Source organism: Rhinoderma darwinii, chromosome 10 (genome assembly GCF_050947455.1).
Source record: "Rhinoderma darwinii isolate aRhiDar2 chromosome 10, aRhiDar2.hap1, whole genome shotgun sequence".
Classification (NCBI taxonomy): Eukaryota; Metazoa; Chordata; class Amphibia; order Anura; family Rhinodermatidae; genus Rhinoderma; species Rhinoderma darwinii.
In genome coordinates, this window is record NC_134696.1 from 43,665,226 (window position 1) to 43,687,668 (window position 22,443).

Consider the following 22,443-nt stretch of genomic DNA (forward strand, 5'->3'; position numbering starts at 1 on the left):
CGGATTCAGGTTTCAGTGCACGATACAGCTGCTTTGTATACATGATACAAAGCAACTGTATATCAAAAAGTAAAAATAATATTTAATAAAAACTAATTAGAAAGTTGCACCAAACACACTATTAAAAAAATAAAAAATTATAAAATAGCTTTTGAAGGTGTACATAGCCTTTAAAACATTGTTATTGAAATGTAGTAAACGTGTATCATACAAGCAATCCACTATGTGTATCGAGGGGATTTTAAAAATGGTCTTTACATTCTTATTTGTCTGGACTAGATGATTTTTAGCTTGACATTATTCCTTTTATTTATTTTTTATATTTTGATAGAAAAACAACACATACTTTGGTGAGACATTTTAATGAGATTTTTTTTTAAACAAAAATGGTTTAAATAAATTTGGTCAAAATGCAAAACTGCAATAGACTGGCAGTGAATTCAACAGGATGTTCCTCATTAGAAGCTGACACACTCTTGTCCATTGGCTGAGTCTGGCATTTAATGGGGATAAGCTGCAATACCTCACCCAGTCAATAGACCAAAGTGTAGATGTTTATTGAAAAATAGCAGACCTTTTTTTATAATCCTTTAGCCCCTTGGTGACATGTGCCATTCATTTACGGCACTAGTGTTATATTAATGTAAGGAGCTGTGCCCACGCAATTTGTTGCGGATGTCAGCTGTCTATTAGAGCTAACTAACAACGTTACTAGAACATAAAAAAATATATAACTATGGTATCGCCATAATCATAATGACCAGCTGAAAAACGTTAACATGTCATTTATACCACATAATGAACGTTGTAAAAACGAAACCCCCCAAAAAATGGCAGAATTGTTCTTTTTATTTTATATTCTCCACCAAAAAATGTATAACAGCTTTTCAATAACTTGGATATGTACCCCAAAATGGGGATTTTTTTTTCCCACAATAAGCAAGCCCCCATATGGCTACATTGACAGAAAAATTAAAAATCACTTTCAGAAAGCAGTGATGAAAAAACGAAAAAAATAAAAATCGCTGTGTCCTCGAGGTCCAAAATAGCTGCATCCTTAAGGGATTAATACAGTAACTGTGTCATTCATTTCAACTAAACCATTATATGAAAGCTAAATGATGAAACATATAATCCATAACTGGGAATATGTTCATTAAAAACAGTCCTAGAGTAGCCATATGATGGTTGCTCCTGCATTTTTGGTCTAATGAAGTTTACTCTGTAGAGTGACATATGTGTTGTTGTTTTTTTTACTCTGTTGTTTCCAAAGTTTTAAGGGGATGTATATGCAGAAAAGAAAAATGAAGTAATTATACACAAAAATTATACTCCTACATTTTCACAACTTGACTTGTCAAAGTATGGATGAAGCATTGTTTTCAATGCAATTATTTTATGTTTTGCCTATGTTTTCAATGTACTTCTATTTCGCTTCAAAACAACCCCTGATGAGAATGTTGGTGGGTATACTCCTACACTTATCAAAAGATGTCAACAGGAGGCCACCTGATGAGAAGCCTTGAGCATGTCCATTATTTAGCCGGCCCATGTAGAGCAAACTTCAGATTATGATAAATGCATTATTGGCGTTTTTCAATTCCAAAATCATAGACCTGTATCTTCTCAAATGTTCCTTCAGATCGACTGAAATCTTTTTCTTTAAAGGGCAATCTTCTTTGTACTAAAATGAAAATCTGCTACAAGGGTAGATACCTTTAAAATATCCCTTTAACGCTAAAGTAATGGCTCCAAAGTGAAGTATTGAAGCATTTTGTGCAGTATCGGAATTATGTCTATTACACAATTGCGATGCCTAAAATTTGTATAAAAGAAGCAATTGATGAGGCCGGCTAAAATTAATAAGTCTAGAGTTTTATGAGATATTTCTAAAATGTGTAAAGAGACAACCCCGACAAAAATAAAGCCAATAGTCCTGTAAGTAAATGAAGCATAATGACCCAATATTGGCAACTACACTAACTTCTGATTTACTAAGGCATGACCTGTTGTAATTGAACTGGTCTTAACATAAATGTATTTATTGAACTTCAACAAAAACAAAAAAATTATCTGTATTTTTTTCTGCTGATTAGAATTGATGTTGCCATATGGAAATATTATGCTGAATGCCTCAATAATCGCCCATATTATAATGAATTTTCAGAATTGTCTAAATAGTTAACAGGTAGTGTAAGTTGTTAGGGGTTCCATTGCTTATGGCAGGGTAGGTAGATCCAAGTAAAGTTTCTTTGCTTTAGTTATGAGATATAGCTCCATCAGATTACTAGGAATCCCAAAATGTTTTTATTGATCTAAGGAGCGGGAATTGGTTGTAAATACCCAATAAATAGAAAAATATATATATTTTTATACTATACTTTGTAATAATGAGATTTATTATGGTTTGTATGTTTATGTATGGGCCATTAGTTTTACAAACAACCCAAAAAGTATCACATGTGAATCGGAGGAAGAAAGGAGTAGGATTAGTTTAGTGCTAGAAGGGCCGGAAAAAAGGCTATCCTGCATTCTGATTAAAAAAAAAGTGGCTATTGATCATATCTCTTAATAATGCAAAGTTTACCCCATCTCTGCTGCGCTCAAACATGAAGAGGAAATGTTATTAAAGCATGTTTTTGAATTTTAAATAAAATATATGGTTTGGGAGACTGGGGAATTAAAAAAAAAAAAAAAAAAAAAACCCCATCTTTTATACTGCTGGCTCGGTAGTGATTCAGAACCACCACATGAGACAGACCTACCTGGCAACTCCAGCTCTTACGTAACATTACTTCCATGTGGAAGGTACTCAAAGGGTTAAAATACCTGAAGTTCCTAAGGCACATTCTGACATAGTTTTGCTCAATACATGTAATTGCCTTGGAATAACCGTCCCTATGAATGCTTATCATTTTGGCATTCTGATGTCAGGTTTACTGTACTCGTAATTCTGGTGTTCTTTCAAGAATATTGGAGTAGTTCTTTGATGTGATCATAAACCGTATCAATTATTCAAGGTACAATTTCTAACTACTACTTCCTCTGTGATGCTCCCTTTCCAAGGGTTTTTCAGGCACTGGGATGGCTTGTTTTGAGAAATATCTATTAATTTGTGTCTGGATGTTAACCATGTAGGTGTTATAGACTAATGACATTATATAAAATACAAAAATAGGAATTCTGAAATCTGATGGTCTCCCGCATTATGTGCCGAATCAGCACTTGACCACTGCATCCAATCACTGGCCTCAGCAGTCATGTGCCGTCCTTACTGGCATCACCTCTGCAGCCAGTTGGTGGTTGCAGTGGTCATGTGCCGATATAATGTAAACAAAGACCGAAGGAGACTCATCGCTTGGGCAACAGGTCATTTAACAGATGAGTTCTTAATTTAAATATTATCTTAAGTTTTTACTTTTTCTGCTGACAGTTTTTTTTTTATACTTGAATGTCTATATCTGTAGCAGACATTTTTGGAAAACACAGTTAAAGGAGAAGCAACAATTAGTATATTGTCTCATTTTACAAGGCCTCACCTATGAACATTTAACAGGAAGGGTATATTCACATGGTTTGTTTAATTTTCCGTACATCTGAAGTGTATTTGTAAAAATCAATGCATATGATGTAGAGACCACCCAATTCAGCTGCATGTAACAGATTTTCAACCACAGAGATGCAACATATATGGTGTGTGTGTGTGTGTGTGTGTGTGTGTGTGTGTGTGTGTTTGTGTGTGTGTGTGGGTGTGTGGTGTGTGTGTGTGTATGTGTCTGTACCCTAAACCTGCCTGTAAAGATGCAGTCTTTTTTACAGAATGACTAACGTAAGCTGTAGCACTATTTCTAGTGGTAAAAATATTGTCACCTCAACAGAAACCTGACAAACCATGTTATAAGCCAATAGTATCCATAGAGCTTAAAAACAGATCTGTCATAGGAGTCACCTCATAGTTATACATGGAAACCATGATATTATTGTGAACGGAGCCTAAAGAGTTCAATCTTAATATTGTCTGTGTTTTAGACAAAGTAATAACTGCTTTCTCATATATCATAAAAAATCACAAAGGTTTTACAGGGTCTTTACCAAAAAATGGAATGTGATTTTTCATCTATGCATACATAGAACAGATCAGTCGTGACATTCTGCAGATTATTTCATTGTATTTTCAGAGATTTCACCTAAAACTGTTGACCTAAAACTTAATCTATTTATAAGTGAAAAATCTCATTGGTTAGAATTTCATGCAGTTATCGCTATAGACTGCTAGCTACATTGCATTCTTATGAATTCTAAATAATAAAGGAAGCCACCATTTACATCCTCGTCATGCCTTGATTTTCGGGTCTTAAAAAAGCAAACCTTGTAAACGTATAGGCGAAGCCCAAATGTGCTAGACATTTTATGATTATCACAACATTTTAAGATTATCATGCTGTACTGTGATGCCTTGCTTCTGTCCCACCCGAAGTGATTTATCCCTAAACTGTTTATTTTGGACAGACATTGTTATCTGCAGATCATCAGAGGGACAGGAACTTGTGTAAGTTTTCAATGCCATTCTTGCTTTAGAAGGAGCCATCAAGAGTCTACTGTGGCTGACAGTGGGCACTGTAGCTGATAATGTGGACACTGTGGCTGACCCAGGGTACTGCAGGTGAGACAACTATAACAGGTAAACCATCAGTTTTTGTCTGTCCGCTGTCTATAACATCATGTCCTCTCTATCTGAAACAGAATCTTTCTGAAATTAAGCTTCTTGTGTTTCCACCATCTACTAGCCCACCTAAACCTGATGTCTCTATCTCAGTATGTGGTTCTACCATAACTCCTAAGAAGCACTCCCACTATCTTGGAGTTATTTTTTACTCAGATCTTTCCTTTACTCTTAACATTCAATCTCTTTCTCGCTCCTGTCACATGCACCTCAAAAACATCTCCAGAATTCAGCCTTTTCTTATTTTGGGAACAGCCAAAACTCTCATTGTCGCTCTGATTCCTTCTTGTCTTGATTACTGTAACTCATTACTAATTGGTCCTCTCCTCACTAATCTCTCCCCTCTCCAATCTATCCTGAATATAGCAGCCAGGCTCATCTTTCTGACCAACCGCTACCCAAATACCTCTATCTTGTGCGTCACTGCACTGGACCGCTACACTAATGCCTCTACCCTGTGCCAGTCACTGCACTGGATGACTACACCAATGCTTCTATCCTGTGCCAGTCACTGCACAGGATTGCTACCCAAATGCCTCTACCCGTTGCCTGTCACTGCAATGGTTGCCCATCTCCTTTAGAATAAAATTTTAACTTATCATTCTCACCCACAAAGCTCTCCACAGTGCTGCACCTCTTTACATCTCCTCCCTCATCTCTGTCTTCCACCCTTGCGTTCTCCCAAAGATCTTAGATTAACAAGCTCTATAATCCGAACCTCCCACTCCCATCTATAAGATTTTTCTGGTGCTGCACCCGTCTTCTGGAATGTGCTACTCCAGACAATCAAATTTAGTTTCAAACCAATTTATTGAAAGTTAGCAATAGAAGGATACAGGTTATGCATATCATACAAAAAGTATGGCAATTCATTAACTCCACTCAGAAAGTTAGTAAGTAGTATCCTGCAGGCAGGGAACCTGGGCACATGCCGGGGCCCACTACCCTTTGGGGGGCCCACTCGGCCGCCGGGTTCTGACATTGCCGTCCAGAAGTGAAATCCCCGGCCAGAGTGTTGCCAACGGAATTCCACTTCTAGAGGGAGCCCAGTGATGACTGTCCATATTTGGACAGTGATGCCAGGAGGAGAAGAGTCCCATGCAGAGCGCTAGAAGTGGCTCTGCTCCGGGACTCCATCTCTGGGGAAGCCCCTGACTTCACTGTCCATATATGGACAGTGATGTCAGGAGCAGAGCAGTGTCCCAGGCAGAGTGCTAGCAGCGCTCGGCCCGGGAATTTGGCTCTGGTATTGCCCCTAACATCACTATCCATGTATGGATGTCAGGGGCGTACGTATATGTAGTGTGTGTATGTATATATACATATATAGCGTATGTGTGTATGTATGTATGTATGTATGTATGTATATATAGTGTGTGTATGTGTGTATGTATATGTAGTGTGTGTATGTGTATATATAGTGTGTGTGTATGTGTATATATAGTGTGTGTATGTGTGTGTATGTATATATATATAGGTATGTATGTGTATATATATGTATATATAGTGTATGTATGTGTATATATAGTGTATGTATGTGTGTATATATATATAGTGTATGTGTATATATAGTGTATGTATGTGTGTGTATATGTATATATATATATAGTGTACATGTGTGTATATAGAGTATGTATGTGTATGTATATACATACATATATATATATATATATATATATATAGTGTATGTATGTGTATGTGTATATATATATATATATATATACTGTATGTATGTGTATATGTATAGTGTATGCATGTGTATATATAGTGTATGTATGTATGTGTGTATATATATATATGTATAGTGTAGGTATATATATATATATATATATATATATATATATAGTGTATGTATGTATATATATATATATATATATATATATATATAGTGTATGTATGTGTATATATATATATATATATAGTGTATGTATGTGTGTGTGTGTATATATATACAATATATATATTTTTGCAGCAATGCCGTAGAAACTAGCAGAAATTCCGCTGCAGAAAAAAAGCACCATTTCCTGCCTTTTTTTACTGGAGAAAATGGAGGGAAAATGGTGCGTATTTTGCTGCGTTTTCACAATGTTTCTCCTCTGAAAAACGCAGCAATTCAGTCCACTATCCGCAGCAGGAATTGACATGATGCGGCACAAAATACGCACCGCAGGACAAAATTTCTGGTCGGAAATTTTACGCAGTGTCTGGATATGATTTGTTAAAACTCACTCACTTTGCTGCTACTGTATTCTGCGTATTTTCCGGGCAGAAAATTTGCAACAATTCGGTTAAGTGTGGACAAGCCCTAATACAGTAGCAGCAGAGTAGATTAGATGTGAACAATTCTCATCACACGCTGCGTAAATAAGTGGAAAAAAAAAAGCTCAGAAATTGACCTGCAGTGCGTTTTTTTTATTCCCCAGCATGTCAATTGTATTTGCGTAAACACTGTTTGTTTGGAGTTTTCCCCATTTAATTCAATGGGGAGGTAAAACTCGCAAAAGATAGCAGATGTTATGTAAAAACGCAATTTAATAAAAATCTTATACTTGCCCAGAATTCTGTTTCTTCGTCCAGGCCAGCCACCTGGGATGACGTTTCACACCATGTGACCGCTGCAGCAAATCTCAGACTGCAGCAGTCATATGGGATAAAATGTCATCCCAGGAGTGCAGTGTAGCGATGCTATGTAGCACTATATACAAGGGGGGAGTGCTGTGTGGCTCTATCTATAGGGGGCTGTGGGATGCTATCTATAGGGGGTTGTGTGTGTGGTGCTATCTACAGGGGTGTGTGTGTGTGTGTGGTGCTATCTACAGGTGTGCATGTGTGTGTGTGGCGCCATCTACAGGTGTGTGTGTGTGGCGCTATATACAGGGGGTGTGTGTGTGTGGTGCTATCTATACGGGGGTGTATGTGAGGCGCTATCTACACGTGCGTTTTGTGTGTGTATGGCGCTATCTACAGGGGGTGTGTGGTGCTATCTACAGGGGGCACTGTGTATGTGGTGCTTTACTTTACAGTGTTTGACACAATTATAGTCAGGCGCGCAGTGCATGGTGATGTTATATTTAGGGGCTGCAGAAATGGGTCATGGCCGGGAAAAGTCGTCATGAGCGCTGGATCGGATGGAGAAGAAAAGAGGGAAAAAAACTACTAGCATCTAAGACGTCGTCACCAGTGAGTCACTGGATTTTTAGAGAATCTGCCCCCTCTCCTGACATGTTTATTATATGAAATCCTTGTATTCCACATAAAGTCTTTCTGAAGTCCAGGACTTATGGAAAAATTGGTGTTACCATTCCCCTTGTCAAGATGATGTGTCCCTTCACAGTGTGATACTGTCAGTATGTAGGGACACAGCCCTGTGAAAGGGGAATCGTAACACCCATTTGTTAATGCTTGAGCAAAAAGGTAGTGTTAGCAATAGTTACGGCGCGGCGGTGGAGAAGGGGGGCCCAAGTTTGGGTAACAGCCCAGGGCCTATGGTCTATTTAATCCGCCATTGATGGCATCGCCTTACCTGGGGGAACCAGCTTTGCAGTTTACGAGGTGTGTGTCTTCGGTGGCACAAACTGGGCACAATATATTGTGCACTAAAATGGTATATCAGCAGAAAATTGCAATTTTCACTCTTTCAGATTTTAATTTTCGTTTTTTCCTCCCCACCTTCCAAAAGCCGTAACGTCTTTATTTTTCCATCGATATAGTCCTATGAGGGCTTGATATTTGCAGGACGAGTTGTAGTTTTTCATAGCATCATTTACTGTGCCATATAATGTACTAGGTAACGGCAAAAAATATATATTTGTGGGGTACAAAATGAAAAAAACAGCGATTCCTCCATTGTTTTTTGCGCTTCGCTTTTACGGAATTCACTGTGCAATTAAAACAACATGTTAACTTTATTTTGCAGGTTAATACGATTATGGCAGTACCAAATATATATTGTTTTTCCTATATTTTACTACTTTTACAAGTAAAAAATGAAGTATAAAAAATAAAATGTATTTTGTGTCGCCAAATTCTGAGAGCCATAACTTTTTTATTCTTCCGTAAATTAAGTGGTATGACGGCTTATTTTTTTGTGGGATAAGCTGTAGTTTTTAATGATACCATTTTGGGGTACATGCAACGCTTTGATCACTTTTTATTACATTTTTTGTGGGAGATGAGGTGACCAAAAAATAGCGATTCTGGCGATTACAATTTTTTTTTTACGGCGTTCACCCTGCGGGTTAAATAATGATATATTGTAATAGTTCAGACTTTTACGGATGCGGTGATACCAATTATGTTTATTTATTTATTTTTTTACTATGCTCGAAAGGGAAAATGGAAAAGGTTTTTTTTTTAACTTTTAATTTATTAGTTTTTTTACACAAAAAAAACCTTTATTTTACAAATGTTTACTTTTTTTTATTAGTCCCCCTAGGGGACTTCAACCAGCGATTGTTGGATCGCTTGCACAATATACGTCAATATTAATGTAATGCAGTATATTGTCTTTCTGACAGGCTTCTATTAACCCCTTCCCTCTTTAGCCACTTTTGACCTTCCTGACCGAGCCTCATTTTTCAAATCTGACATGTGTCACTTTATGTGGTAATAACTCCGGAATTCTTTCACCTATCCAAGCGATTCTGAGTTGTTTTCTCGTGACACATTGGACTTTAAGTTACTGGCAAAATTTGCTCGATATGTTCAGTATTTAATTGTGAAAAACACCAAAATTTAGCGAAAAATTGCAAAAATTATCATTTTTCTCAATTTAAATGTATCTGCTTGTAAGACAGTCAGTTATAACACACAAAATTGTTGCTAATTAACATCACCCATATGTCTACTTTAGATTGGCATCGTTTTTTGAACATCCTTTTATTTTTCTATGACATCACAAGGCTTAGAACTTTAGCAGCAATTTCTCACATTTTCAAGAAAATTTCAAAAGGCTATTTTTACAGGGGCCAGTTCAGTTGTGAAGTGGCTTTGAGGGCCTTATATATTAGAAACCCCCAAAAAGTCACCCCATTTTAAAAACTTCACCCCTCAAAGTATTCAAAACAGCATTTAGAAAATGTCTTAACCCTTTACACATGTCACAGGAATTAAAGCAAAGTAGAGGTGAAATTTACAAATTTCATATTTTTTTGCAGAAATAAATTTTTAGTACAATATTTTTTATAACACAGAAGGTTTTACCAGAGAAATGCAACTCAATATGTGTTGCCCAGTTTCTGCAGTTTTAGGAAATATCCCACATGTGGCCGTGGCGTGCTACTGGACTGAAGCATCGGCCTCAGAAGCAAAGGAACACCTAGTGGATTTTGGGGCCTTATTTTTGTTAGAATAAATTTTAGGCACCATGTCAGGTTTGAAGGGCTCTTGCGGTGCCAAAACAGTCAAAATCCCCCAAAAGTGACCCCATCTGGGAAACTACACACCTCAAGGAAATTATCTAGGGGTACAGTGAGAATTTTGACCGCACAGGTTTTTTACAGAAATTATTGGAAGTAGGCCGTGAAAATTAAAATCAACATTTCTTCAAAGAAAATGTAGGTTTAGCGATTTTTTTTCTCATTTCCACAAGGACTAAAGGAGAAAAAGCACCGTAAAATTTGTAAAGCAATTTCTCCTGAGTAAAACAATACCCCACATGTGGTAATAAACAGCTGTTTGGACACACGACAGGGCTTCGAAGGGATGGAGTGCCATTTGGCTTTTGGAGATCACATTTAGCAGGAATGGTTTGCCAAGGCCATGTCACATTTACGAAGTCCCTGAGGAGACAAAACAGTGGAAACCCCCCACAAGTGACCCCATTTTGGAGACTACACCCATTGAGGAAATTATCTAGGGGTATAGTGAGCGATTTGACCCCACAGTTTTTTTGCAGAAATTATTGGAAGTAGGCCCTGAAAATAAAAATCTACATTTTTTCAAAGAAAATGTGGGTTTAGCTTATTTTTTCTCATTTCCACAAGGACTGAAGGAGAAAAAGCACCACAAAATTTGTAAAGCAATTTCTCCCGAGTAAAACAATGCCCCACATGTGGTAATAAACGGCTGTTTGGAGACACGGCTTGGCTTAGAAGGGAAAGAGCGCTATTTGGCTTTTGGAGATCACATTGAGCAGGAATGGTTTGCGGCGGCCATGTCACATTTGCAAAGCCCCTGAGGGGAAAAAACAATGAAAACGCCCAAAAAGTGACACCATTTAGGAAACTACACCTCTTGAGGAATTCATCTAGGGGCGTAGTGAGCATTTTGACCCCACAGATGTTTCATAGAATTTATTAGAATTGGGCAGTGAAAATAAAAACAATCCTTTTTCTTCAATAAGACGTAGTTTTAGCGCAAATTTTTTTCATTTTCGCAACAAATAAAGGAAAAAAAAGAACCCAACATTTGTAAAGCAATTTCTACTGAGTACGGCAATACCCCATATGTGGTCATAAACGGCTGTTTGGGCACACGGCAGGGCTCAGAAGGGAAGGACCGCCATTTGGAGTGCAGATGTTGCTGGATTGGTTTCTGGGCGCCTGTGGGCCCAAAACAGTGGAAACCCCCCAGAAGTGACCCAATTTTGGAAACTACACCCCTCAATGCATTTACCTAGGGGTGTAGTGAGCATGTTAACCCTGCATGTGTTTTGTAGAAATTAGTGTGAACTCGATGTTGCAGAGTGAAAATGGGATTTTTTCCACAGATATGTGGACAATATGTGGTGCCCGGCTTGTGCCACCATAACAAGACAGCTCTCTAATTATTATGCTGGGTTTCCTGGTTTTAGAAACACCCTACATGTGGCCCTAATCTCTTGCCTGGACAGTCGACCAGGCTCAGGAGTGAAAGCGTACCATGTAAAATTGAGGCCTAATTTGGCGATTTACAAAGTATTGGTTCACAACTGCAGAGGCTCAGATGTGAAATAATAAAAATAAACCCCTGAGAAGTGACCCCATTTGGAAACTGCACCCCTCAAGGCATTTATTAAGGGGTGTAGTGAGCATTTTCACCCCACAGGTCTTTTCCATAAATGAATGCGCTGTGGATGGTGCAAATTAAAAATTTATATTTTTCCCTAGATTCAGGGGCAAATATGTCGTGCCCAGCTTGTGCCACTGGAGATACACACCCCAAAAATTGCTAAAAGTGTTCTCCCGGGTATGACGATGCCATATATGTGGAAGGAAACTGCTGTTTGGGGACGCTGTAGGGTTCAGATGGGAGGAAATGCTATTTGGCTTTTGGAGCGTGGATTTTGCTTGGTAGTAGTTTTGTTTGGAGTCTTACTGGTGTTTCCGTTTATAATGTAGGGCATATGTAAGCTGGGCGGAGTATATAAGGGGCATAGTCAGGTGGTATAATAATGGGGTAAAAAAAAACAATAAAATAATCCATAGATGTGTGTTACGCTGTGAAGCAATCCTTTCTGCACAGGCCGGTGTCGCACTGATATATGGCGTCCTTTCTTATCCCCCTTTTGGTCCACACTCCGCGCCTTTGTAGTTTGGGGAATTTTGCTAGGAAGTGTTGTCCTGGTATGATACGGTCACCCTCGCTTCCAGCAGATATGTTTGGGCTCTCCCTTTCCTGGTTCCCTAATTTTAGGTCCTTGATAAATCGCCTCTTCAAACAGAAGAAATGTTCCCCTCGGGCACAACTGCATATTTTTTTATTTCCTGACTTATTGGAGCCATAACTAATTTTATTTTTTCATACATGTAGTGGTATGAGGGCTGGTTTGTTGCGGGACGAGCTGTAGTTATTATTGGTACCATTTTGGGGTACATGCAACTTTTTGATCACCTTTTATCCTATTTTTTGGGATGCCAGGTAAACAAAAAACCGCAATTCTGGCCCAGCTTTTTTCGGTTTTTTTTTATACAGCGTTCACCATGCGTTATAAATTACATGTTAACTTTATTCTGTGGGTCAGTATGATTCCGGCGATACCTAATTTATAGCACTTTTTTATGTTTTACAACTTTTTGCACAATAAAATTACTTTTGTAAAAAGAATGTATTTTTTCTGTCGCCAAGTTGTGAGAAGCATAACTTTTTAATTTTTTTTGTCGACGGAGGTGTATGAGGGCTTGTTTTTTGCGGGACGAGCTATAGTTTTTATAGGTACCATTTTTGGATACGTGCGACTTTTTGATCACTTTTTATTCTAATATTTGTAGGGCAAAGTGACCAAAAAACAGAAACTCTGGTAACGTTTTTTACGTTTTTTTTTTACGCTGTTCACCGCGTGCAATAAATAATACAATATTTTGATACCTCCGGTCGTTACGGTCGTGGCGATACCAAATACATATGGTTTATTATTATTTTTCAATAATAAAGGACTTGATAAGAGTAAAAGGGGGATTGTGTTTTATTTGATTACTTGAAACTTTTACTGTTTTCAAACTTTTATTTTTTGCACTTTTTTTTACATTTTTTTATACTTTTTTTACACTTTTTCTCAAGTCCCACTAGGGGACTTGAAGGTCCAACGGTCAGATTTTTTTTTTTTCTAATACATTGCACTACCTATGTAGTGCAATGTATTAGATCTGTCAGTCATTCACTGACAGCAAGCCGATTAGGCTTCGCCTCCCGGCGGGGCCTAAATCGGCTTCCGTAATGGCAGAGCAGGAGACCATTGTGTCTCCTGTTGCCATAACAGCAATCGCCAGTCCCGATTGCCTGTCAGGGCTGGCGATCTGCTAGTAACCGCTACGATGCAGCAATCGCTTTCGATTGCTGCATCGAAGGGGTTAATGGCAGGGATCGGAGCTAGCTCCGGTTCCTGCCGTTACAGGTGGATGTCAGCTGTACAGTACAGATGACTTCCACCGCTCCTGACCCGGCGCCATCTTGCCGGCAGCTACGGAAGCCGATCAGGCTCCGCCGCCGGGCGGATCTTGACCGGCTTCAGTGCTAGGCAGACCGGGAGGCCAGTATTAGGCCTTCGGTTGCCATTGCAGCCACCGGAACCCAGGCAATTTCATTACTGGGGTTCCGATGAGCTGCAAACACCTTAAGTGCAGCGATCGCGTTTGAGCGCTGCACTTAAGGGGTTAATGGCGGGGATCGAAGCTAATTTCGGTCCCCGCCGTTACAGCCGGATGTCAGCTGTAAGATACAGCTGAGATCCGGTGATGATGCCACCGGCTCAGCTTCTGAGCCGGTCCCAAACATTCGGCGTACATGTACGGCAAGATGCGGGAAGTCAATGCTTTCCATGACGTACATGTACGGCAAATGTCGGGAAGGGGTTAAGCCCTATTCACTGTATTAAATGATGCATATAATTGTGCTCCCACAATATAGGAAAATTTGTAGATTCACTGAAGTGATAAATGAGTAAAATAAAACTTTATTTTATCAATATATCTGATCCAGATCCCTATTGATGAAGTCCACTTGGCAAACCTATCCCCAAAAACAATTGTCTCTTCCCACCATCCAAGAAATAAATTTGCATAGGTGGGAGCAGTAGGACTCCCCATTGCTGTACCACATTGCTGGTGAAAAATCTTGTCTTCAAAGATAAATACATTTTTTTCCAGCACAAAGTGTAATAACTGCAGAACGAACTGGTTATGGGCCACAAATTGAGTACCTCTGGATCTAAGGAAATAATCTACCACCTCACAACCAAGTCTGTGTGGAATAGAAGAATACAATGCCTCTACATCTAGGCTAGCCAGTAATGTATTGTGTTCCAATGTGATACCATCAATTTGTTTCAAGACATCCATGGTATCACGTACATATGATGTAAGACCCAGTACAAACGGACGCAACACCTGATCTATATATGTGCTCACGTTCTGGGTTAGATTATTGATGCCTGAAACACTAGGTCTGCCACGTAAGGGGGGATACCCTTTGTGGTTTTTGGGCAGGCTATAAAAACATGCCATGATGGGAAATTGTGGAAATGAGTTAAATTCACTAGCACTGATCAAGGACCTGCTTTTTGCATCACACAAGATGCCTAAAAGCTCCTTTTTGAACAGTGCTGTGGGATTATCTTTTAACCCCTTCCCGACATTTGCCGTACATGTACGTCATGGAAAGCATTGACTTCCCGCATCTTGCCGTACATGTACGCCGAATGTTTGGGACCGGCTCAGAAGCTGAGCCGGTGCCATCATCACCGGATCTCAGCTGTATCTTACAGCTGACATCCGGCTGTAACGACGGGGACCGAAATTAGCTTCGATCCCCGCCATTAACCCCTTAAGTGCAGCGCTCAAACGCGATCGCTGCACTTAAGGTGTTTGCAGCTCAACGGAACCCCAGTAATGAAATTTCCGGGGTTCCGGTGGCTGCAATGGCAACCGGAGGCCTAATACTGGCCTCCCGGTCTGCCTAGCACCAAAGCCGGTCAAGATCCGCCCGGCGGCGGAGCCTGATCGGCTTCCGTAGCTGCCGGCAAGATGGCGCCGGGTCAGGAGCTGATCCGGCGTCATCAGCGGTGAAAGTCAGCTGTACTGTACAGCTGACATCCACCTGTAACGGCAGGAACCGGAGCTAGCTCTGACCCCTGCCATTAACCCCTTCGATGCAGCAATCGAAAGCGATTGCTGCATCGTAGCGGTTACTAGCAGATCGCCAGCCCTGACAGGCAATCAGGACTGGCGACTGCTGTTATGGCAACAGGAGACACAATGGTCTCCTGCTCTGCCATTACGGAAGCCGATTTAGGCCCCGCTGGGAGGCGAAGCCTAATCGGCTTGCTGTCAGTGAATGACTGACAGATCTAATACATTGCACTACATAGGTAGTGCAATATATTAGAAAAAAAAAAAATCTGACCGTGGGCCTTCAAGTCCCCTAGTGGGACTTGAGAAAAAGTGTAAAAAAAGTATAAAAAAGTGTAAAAAAAAGTGCAAATAATGAAAGTTTGAAAACAATAAAAGTTTCAAGTAATCAAATAAAACACGTTCCCCCTTTTACACTTATCAAGTCCTTTATTATTGAAAAATAATAATAAACCATATGTATTTGGTATCGCCGCGACCGTAACGACCTGAGGTATCAAAATATTATATTTTTATTGCACGCGGTGAACAGCATAAAAAAAAACGTAAAAAACGTTACCAGAGTCTCTGTTTTTTGGTCACTTTGCCCTACAAATGTTAGAATAAAAAGTGATCAAAAAGTCGCACGTATCCAAAAATGGTACCTATAAAAACTATCGCTCGTCCCGCAAAAAACAAGCCCTCATACACCTCCGTCGACAAAAAAATTAAAAAGTTATAGTTCTCACAACTTGGCGACAGAAAAAATACATTCTTTTTGCAAAAGTAATTTTATTGTGCAAAAAGTTGTAAAACATAAAAAAGTGCTATAAATTAGGTATCGCCAGAATCATACTGACCCGCAGAATAAAGTTAACATGTAATTTATAACGCATGGTGAACGCTGTATAAAAAAAAACAAAAAAGCTGTGCCAGAATTGCGTTTTTTTGTTTACCTGGCATCCCAAAAAATAGGATAAAAGGTGATCAAAAAGTTGCATGTACCCCAAAATGGTACCAATAATAACTACAGCTCGTCCCGCAACAAACCAGCCCTCATACCGCTACGTCTATGAAAAATAAAATTAGTTATGGCTCCAATAAGTCAGGAAATAAAAAAATATGCAGTTGTGCCCGAGGGGAACATTTCTTCTGTTTGAAGAGGCGATTTATCATGGACCTAAAATTAGGGAACCAGGAAAGGGAGGCCCCAAACATATCCGCTGGAAGCGACGGTGCCCGTATTATACCAGGACAACACTTCCTAGCAAAATTCCCCAAACTACAAAGGCGCGGAGTGTGGATCAAAAGGGGGATAATAAAGGACGCCATATATCAGTGCGACTCCGGCCTGTGCAGAAAGGATTGCTTCACAGTGTAACACACATCTATGGATCATTTTATTGTTTTTTTTTACCCCATTATTATACCACCTGACTATGCCCCTTATATACTCCGCCCGGCTTACATATGCCCTACATTATAAACGGAAACACCAGTAAGACTCCAAACAAAACTACTACCAAGCAAAATCCACGCTCCAAAAGCCAAATGGCATTTCCTCCCATCTGAACCCTACAGCGTCCCCAAACAGCAGTTTCCTTCCACATATATGGCACCGTCATACCCGGGAGAACCCTTTCAGCAATTTTTGGGGTGTGTGTCTCCAGTGGCATAAGCTGGGCACGACATATTTGCCACTGAATGGCATATCTAGGGAAAAATATAAATTTTTAATTTGCACCATCCACAGCGCATTCATTTATGGAAAAGACCTGTGGGGTGAAAATGCTCACTACACCCCTTAATAAATGCCTTGAGGGGTGCAGTTTCCATAATAGGGTCACTTCTCAGGGGTTTATTTTTATTATTTCACATCTGAGCCTCTGCAGTTGTGAACCAATACTTTGTAAATCGCCAAATTAGGCCTCAATTTTACATGGTACGCTTTCACTCCTGAGCCTGGTCGACTGTCCAGGCAAGAGATTAGGGCCACATGTAGGGTGTTTCTAAAACCAGGAAACCCAGCATAATAATTAGAGAGCTGTCTTGTTATGGTGGCACAAGCCGGGCACCACATATTGTCCACATATCTGTGGAAAAAATCCCATTTTCACTCTGCAACATCGAGTTCACACTAATTTCTACAAAACACCTGCAGGGTTAACATGCTCACTACACCCCTAGGTAAATGCATTGAGGGGTGTAGTTTCCAAAATTGGGTCACTTCTGGGGGGTTTCCACTGTTTTGGGCCCACAGGCGCCCAGAAACCAATCCAGCAACATCTGCACTCCAAATGGCGGTCCTTCCCTTCTGAGCCCTGCCGTGTGCCCAAACAGCAGTTTATGACCACATATGGGGTATTGCCGTACTCGGTAGAAATTGCTTTACAAATGTTGGGTTATTTTTTTTCCTTTATTTGTTGCGAAAATGAAAAAATTTGCGCTAAAGCTACGTCTTATTGAAGAAAAAGGATTGTTTTTATTTTCACTGCCCAATTCTAATAAATTCTATGAAACATCTGTGGGGTCAAAATGCTCACTACGCCCCTAGATGAATTCCTCAAGAGGTTTAGTTTCCTAAATGGTGTCACTTTTTGGGCGTTTTCATTGATTTTTCCCCTCAGGGGCTCTGAAAATGTGACATGGCCTCCGCAAACCATTCCTGCTCAATGTGATCTCCAAAAGCCAAATAGCGCTCTTTCCCTTCTAAGCCAAGCCGTGTCTCCAAACAGCCGTTTATTACCACATGTGGGGCATTGTTTTACTCGGGAGAAATTGCTTTACAAATTTTGTGGTGATTTTTCTCCTTCAGTCCTTGTGGAAATGAGTAAAAATAAGCAAAACCTACATTTTCTTTGAAAAAATGTTGATTTTTATTTTCAGGGCCTACTTCCAATAATTTCTGCAAAAAACCTGTGGGGTCAAATTGCTCACTATACCCCTAGATAATTTCCTCAATGGGTGTAGTTTCCAAAATGGGGTCACTTGTGGGGGGTTTCCACTGTTTTGTCCCCTCAGGGGCTTTGTAAATGTGACAAGGCCTCCGCAAACCATTCCTGCTAAACTTGAGCTCCAAAAGCCAAATAGCGCTCTTTCCCTTCTCAGCCCTGCCGTGTCTCCAAACAACCGTTTATTACCACATGTGGGGTATTGTTTTACTCAAGAGAAATTGCTTTACAAATTTTATGGTGCTTTTTCTCCTTTAGTCCTTGTGGAAATGAGAAAAAAAATCGCTAAACCTACATTTTCTTTGAAGAAATGTTAATTTTAATTTTCACGGCCTACTTCCAATAATTTCTGTAAAAAAACTGTGCGGTCAAAATGCTCACTGTACCCCTAGATAATTTCCTTGAGGTGTGTAGTTTCCCTGATGGGGTCACTTTTGGGGGATTTTGACTGTTTTGGCACTGCAAGAGCCCTTCAAACCTGACATGGTGCCTAAAATTTATTCTAACAAAAATAAGGCCCCAAAATCCACTAGCTGTTCCTTTGCTTCTGAGGCCGGTGCAAAATATTGTACTAAAAATTTATTTCTGCAAAAAAATATGAAATTTGTAAATTTCACCTCTACTTTGCTTAAATTCCTGTGACATGTGTAAAGGGTTAAGACATTTTCTAAATGCTGTTTTGAATACTTTGAGGGGTGACGTTTTTAAAATGGGGTGACTTTTTGGGGGTTTCTAATATATAAGGCCCTCAAAGCCACTTCACAACTGAACTGGCCCCTGTAAAAATGGCCTTTTGAAATTTTCTTGAAAATGTGAGAAATTGCTGCTAAAGTTCTAAGCCTTGTAACGTCATAGAAAAATAAAAGGATGTTCAAAAAATGATGCCAATCTAAAGTAGACATATGGGGGATGTTAATTAGCAACAATTTTGTGTGGTATAACTGCCTGTCTTACAAGCAGATACATTTAAATTTGGAGAAATGCTAATTTTTGCAATTTTTCGCTAAATTTTGGTGTTTTTCACAATTAAATACTGAACATATCGAGCAAATTTTGCCAGTAACTTAAAGTCCAATGTGTAACGAGAAAACAATCTCAGAATCGCTTGGATAGGTGAAAGCATTCCGGAGTTATTACCACATAAAGTGACACATGTCAGATTTGAAAAATGAGGCCTGGTCAGGAAGGTCAAAAGTGGCTAAAGAGGGAAGGGGTTAAGATGGTATAACAGTCAGGATTGAGCAAAATGTCCTCACACATTTTCTTGTAGTCTTCCCTGCTCATAACCACAATGTTCCCACCCTTATCGGATGTTTTTAAAACGATATTTATTCTTTTCTCCAACGTGGTTATAGCTAACCGTTCAGACCAAGACAAATTGTTGTCAATACCCCTCATATCCTGACTCAAAGCCTTGATCTCATCTCCCACCATGTCAACAAATAAATCCACATTAGTAAAATCTCCTATTGGTGGCAACTTCCTACTTTTAGTTTTTAGATTGGTAAAGGAGCCTAGTCCTGGGGCTCTACTTGATTCCTCAAGCAACCCCTCCAAGGCTTCTAGGCCTTCCAAATCTGATTCTTCTAAACCCATTTCCATACATTTTTTTCGGTTGTGATGTTTAAAGAATTTTATCCATTTAAGTTTACGAGCAAACAAATTTAAGTCCTTAATCCAGGTAAATGAATCAAACTTCACTGTGGGGACGGCATGGGCGATGCGTCTGCGGTCTCCACTGCGCCTGCGCGTTCGGTTTTGATACGGTCGATGTTGGTTCCGGGTTTGTCAGCTGACAGCCGGGAGTCACATGGACAGGCGTCACGAATTCGGGGGGTGAATGTGATTGGCTGGTTCGGTTGGCGCTGCCGAGTACAGGGGGAGGAGTTAGGTGTTTATAGTAACTCAGAGTCCCGAAATGAAGCATGCCGCTGACATCTATGCGAGCATGCTTCCGTGGTGTACAGCAGAATATCTGCTGTTGAACTAATATCGCTGGCATCCTGGCCAGAGTGACCAAGTGCAGACCCCTGATGATAAGTATAGAAACGCGTAGGGTCGGTTGTTATGAGGAATTTTAGCATAGGGAACAGTAGCATTGTTGTATACCTTAGCATTAGGAGTTTCCGGTGCGGTTATCACGGACTCTAGTGTGGTTTAGGGTCAAAACTATTGTTATGCCCATGTTTAAATGCTGATTCCGGATTGATATCTTTATAATATACTGAGTCATAGAGGCTTCACAAACTGAATCAGGACTCGGTATTTATTGTTTAATACGTTTTTAATACACACGGTGGGGCTTTTTCACAGTGGTGATTGTACCCCTGTTTTTAGAGAGTTCTATTAAGCCCTGCCTGAGGCAGGGCTTAACAGGAGTACAAAGTTGGCAGACCTGGGGGCCTTCAGTAGGCCCCCAGGCAGCCATAGCAACCATCACCACACCGCAATTGCACTACGTGGGGCGCGATGAGCTGCTAGAGGGGGTCGACCCCCTCTTTCTAACGATTTGTGTTTTCTGCAACGTCTGAATTAACTGTCAAATATGCAAATGTTGGTGCAGATTCGTTGCGTAATTGCCCCAAATCTGCACCAACATTTGCAGCGGAAAAATTCCGCCACATCTGAACGTGCCCTTAGGCAGCAATTTCCTGTCCTAGAATCTGTAGAAGAAAAAAATCTGTAGCACAACTGACTGAGTAGTAAAATGCCTACTTACCCACCCTGATGCAGATTCTTTAGAATCTATTCATATTTCCATTTTTGCTTTGCTGGATACACAGCAATAATAATACTTTAGTTGTGTGTGATCTACAAACTTTCCTATTCTGACCTCATGTGATGGCCTTTCCTTAGTTTCTGAAATAGTGATAAGTATAAATACTGCCAGACAAATCCCGTTTTGCTTTAGGTAATAAAGAATTTTGACAAGTTTCTTTTTACTTGCAGAGAAAATGCACATTTCTGAGACCTCCAGAATGTGATCCCCTGCAGAGAAAACAAAATAAAAGAAAGAAAAAAAAAAGACTATGCTAAATCTGCTTATAAAAATGGGTAGTTTTAGGCTGGGTTCACACGTGGCGGAATTTCACTTAAATTCCGCTGTGGACACTCCGCAGCGTTAATCCGCAGCGGAGCCGTTTGTCCATTGACTTACACTTTAATTTAGCAGTGTTCGTTTAGACGAGGCGTAAAATTCCGCTGCGGAGCATAGGCTGCGGAGCGGAATTTGGTGTCCGCAGCATGCTCTGTCTGTTGCGGAGCAGTGGCGGACTCATGGCGGAATTTCTCCATTGACTTCAATGGAGATTCTAATTTCCGCAATGAAGTCCGCAGCTGTCATGCACATGTTATGTGTGCTGCGGATCCGTCTTGCTTTTTTAACTTGACATTTCTTCATTCTGGCTGGACCTATGTATTTCTAGGTCTACAGCCAGACTGAGGAAGTCAATGGGGCTCCCGTAATGACGGGAGCGTTGCTAGGAGACGTCAGTAAATAGTCACTGTCCAGGGTGCTGAAAGAGTTAAGCGATCGGCAGTAACTGTTTCTGCACTCGGGACAGTGACTACCGATCCCAATATACATGTATCTGTAAAAAAAAATGAAGTTCATACTTACCGAGAACTCCCTGCTTCTGTCTCCAGTCCGGCCTCCCAGGATGACGTTTCAGTCTAAGTGACGGCTGCAGCCAATCACAGGCTAATAACAGGCTGCAGCGGTCACATGGACTGCCACGTCATCCTGGGAGATCGGGCTGGATGCCGAAGGAGGGACGCGTCACCAAGACAACGGCCGGTAAGTATGAATTTCTTTGACTTTCACAAGGGAAAGTGCTGTCCCTTCTCTCTATCCTGCACTGATAGGGAGAAGGGAAGTACTTTTACCGCAGTCCGCAGCAGCTAGTCCGCATCAATTTACTGCACATTTTGTGCAGATCCGCAGCAGAATCTGCAACGCAGATTCTGTGCGGCATTGATGCGGACAGTTGCGGAGGAAATCCGCCACGTGTGGTCATGCCCATACTACTCCTCAACTTTCTCAAACCTATTAACCCTATATTAACATAGGCACCCTCTTTATTAGGCTGATCGTGGAGGTAGTCTATCCTAAAGATAAAACATCAAATTTTGTTTTATTTTTACAAAATATTTTATTTATTTTTTAATACAAACAGGATACAGAGCAGAATTTTTTTTATATACATGTAAGAAAAAACTCAATACAGCATGCAAAATAGACATACCA